This window comes from Cicer arietinum, chromosome 3 (genome assembly GCF_000331145.2).
Source record: "Cicer arietinum cultivar CDC Frontier isolate Library 1 chromosome 3, Cicar.CDCFrontier_v2.0, whole genome shotgun sequence".
Classification (NCBI taxonomy): domain Eukaryota; kingdom Viridiplantae; phylum Streptophyta; class Magnoliopsida; order Fabales; family Fabaceae; genus Cicer; species Cicer arietinum.
In genome coordinates this window covers 53,747,180-53,749,606 of record NC_021162.2, presented here as the reverse complement: position 1 = coordinate 53,749,606, position 2,427 = coordinate 53,747,180, and positions in this window count along the sequence as shown.

The window sequence follows — 2,427 nt, the reverse complement described above, 5'->3', positions numbered from 1 at the left end:
AGTTCTTTCTTTACAAAACTTTGTTACAGAAAGTATAAAAGATGTACAGAGTTTGTCTCAATCACTAGCAATGTATCTCACATAAGAAGCTTGTTGTCCATTTGAGTGTTTGTGAGATCATTCTCTTTTTCTCTCAAGAAGTCTTTTTCAGCTCTCTTTTGATTATTAATAATCGTTGGTTTTTGGATCTGAAAAAGCAATATCAAAAATATCATCAAAGGTTCTTAAGAGTTATTGAAAAAAATGATTGAAAACTGTTTATATAGTTTCTGAAAAAAACAACTGATAAATCAATTTCCCAATCGATTCAATAATTTGATAAAGCAGGCTTAATCGATTTCCCAATCGATTATCGAAAGTATTGTTTTTCTCGAATCTTGAAACTATATAAACTAATCGATTACCTAATCGATTACTTAAATGCACTTTTCAGAAAACTATGTGTAGTTTATATATGAATCGATTGCATAATCGATGTTAGATGTTTTATTCCAACAACGAGATCAAAACAATCGATTACGTAGTTGATTCATTAAGTCACATAATCGATGCAGTACTACACATATAATCGATTTGGCCATATACTAAGAGTTCCCTGTAACTTCCAATATTGTTTCAATCGATTTGCCAATCGATTGTGGTTTAAAACAGGAACTTAGTTTATTTCAAGTAAATCAACGTGTCAATCGATTTGGTAGTATGTTTCTGAGAAATGAATTTACCAGTTGGTTCATCTTAATCGATTTCCTAATCGATTGATACCAAACCTGTCATAATTGAATTTTTCACAATGGATTGTCCAATCGATTGTGTTTGTCACAGACCATGTTAATTTTGAAAACTTATTTACACAATCGATTTGCCAATCGATTAGTGTGCTACATGGGTTGGCCTTGTGACTTGTCCAATCGATTTGTCAATCGATATATTCAATTAGCTTCAGTCTCAGTAAATATTCCAACTTTTGTTGATTCCTTGAGTTCCAAGCAATTGTCTCAAGTATGTAGGGTTGAGTTGTTGTTCCTGCAATCTTACTCAATTAAAATGTTAGATTTATCATATGATGTATGAACATTGTATGTTTGTTAATTATGTCAAAATTAGGATTAAGAGGACTAAAGTCCAATATAGTAGACTTTTGAAATTTGAGTTATATAAATTAAAATTTACAAAAACCTAATTTAAGCATATTAACCTGCATTAAATTTTGACATATTTAATGTATTATTTTAAAATAGAATTAAAATAAGATATCATATAAAGTCAAATTCTTTAAAATATAATGTTAAATTTTAAAATATAATGTAATTCTTTAAAATATAATGTTAAATTTTAAAATATAATGTTAAATTTTAAAATATAATGTTAAATTTTAAAATATAATTTCATGTTATTGTCCTATTAATTCGTTAGTCTATTTAAAAATATATCTAATTACTTATTAAAAAATGTTAAAACGAAATAAACTTTTATCCTAGTAAAAACTAGTTTAAACATAAATCTATGATACATAATATACCATATTTGTACCTTAGATTTTTTACTAGATAGTTCTTTAAGTCTTATAAAACATAGTTTCGCATTTCATATTTTCACTCCTAGTAATATATAATAAGAGCATAAGTATAATCCCAAACATTTGGTAAAATAGAATATATTAATTAGAGAATTAGCTTTTGTACCCCCCATTTAAACTTATACCCCCCTAACTTAATGTTTTTTTTGAGTGAAATACCCAAAATAACCCTAAAAAAAACAGTAAAAGTCAAAATAAGAAAAAAAATGAAAACAGTTTACCCCACACTTGAAAAATCCGGAAAAAAAGTTTTTACCGGAAATTTCAAGAGGATTGAAATTTCCGATAGCTCAAAATGCATACCGGAAATTTCATTTTTGAAATTTCCGGGAAGGCAAACCGGAAATTTAAAAAATCCGATAGTTCAAAATCATTACCGGAAATTTCAAATTTCTGAATGCATTCCCGGAAATTTCATTTTTGAAATTTCATGTATGCATTTTGAACTACCGGAAATTTCAAATTTTCGGTTTGTGTACCGGAAATTTCCTTCCTTTTTGAAATTCCGGTACATTGTGTAATTTTTTTTTTTTTTGTTAATTTTTTTAATTTTTGTTTATTGAATTTTGTTAGTGAGGACCAGAGGAGGAAAATCTGACGATGGTGATCATTCGGGAGTTCGGCCTCCTACACAATCAAATAGGAGAGCTACTGTTGAAAAAAGGAGAAAGAGAAATGAGGAAAGGCAGGCTCCCCAAGATGAGCAGCCCCAGCAAAATCTTATGTTTGATGTAGAACAGGATGAGCAGCCCCAGCACGATCATGTGTTTTATGATGAACATGATCAGCAGCAGCAACAGTTTGATGATGAACATGGTCAGCAGCACCAGCCTGAAGAACCCATGTTTCCT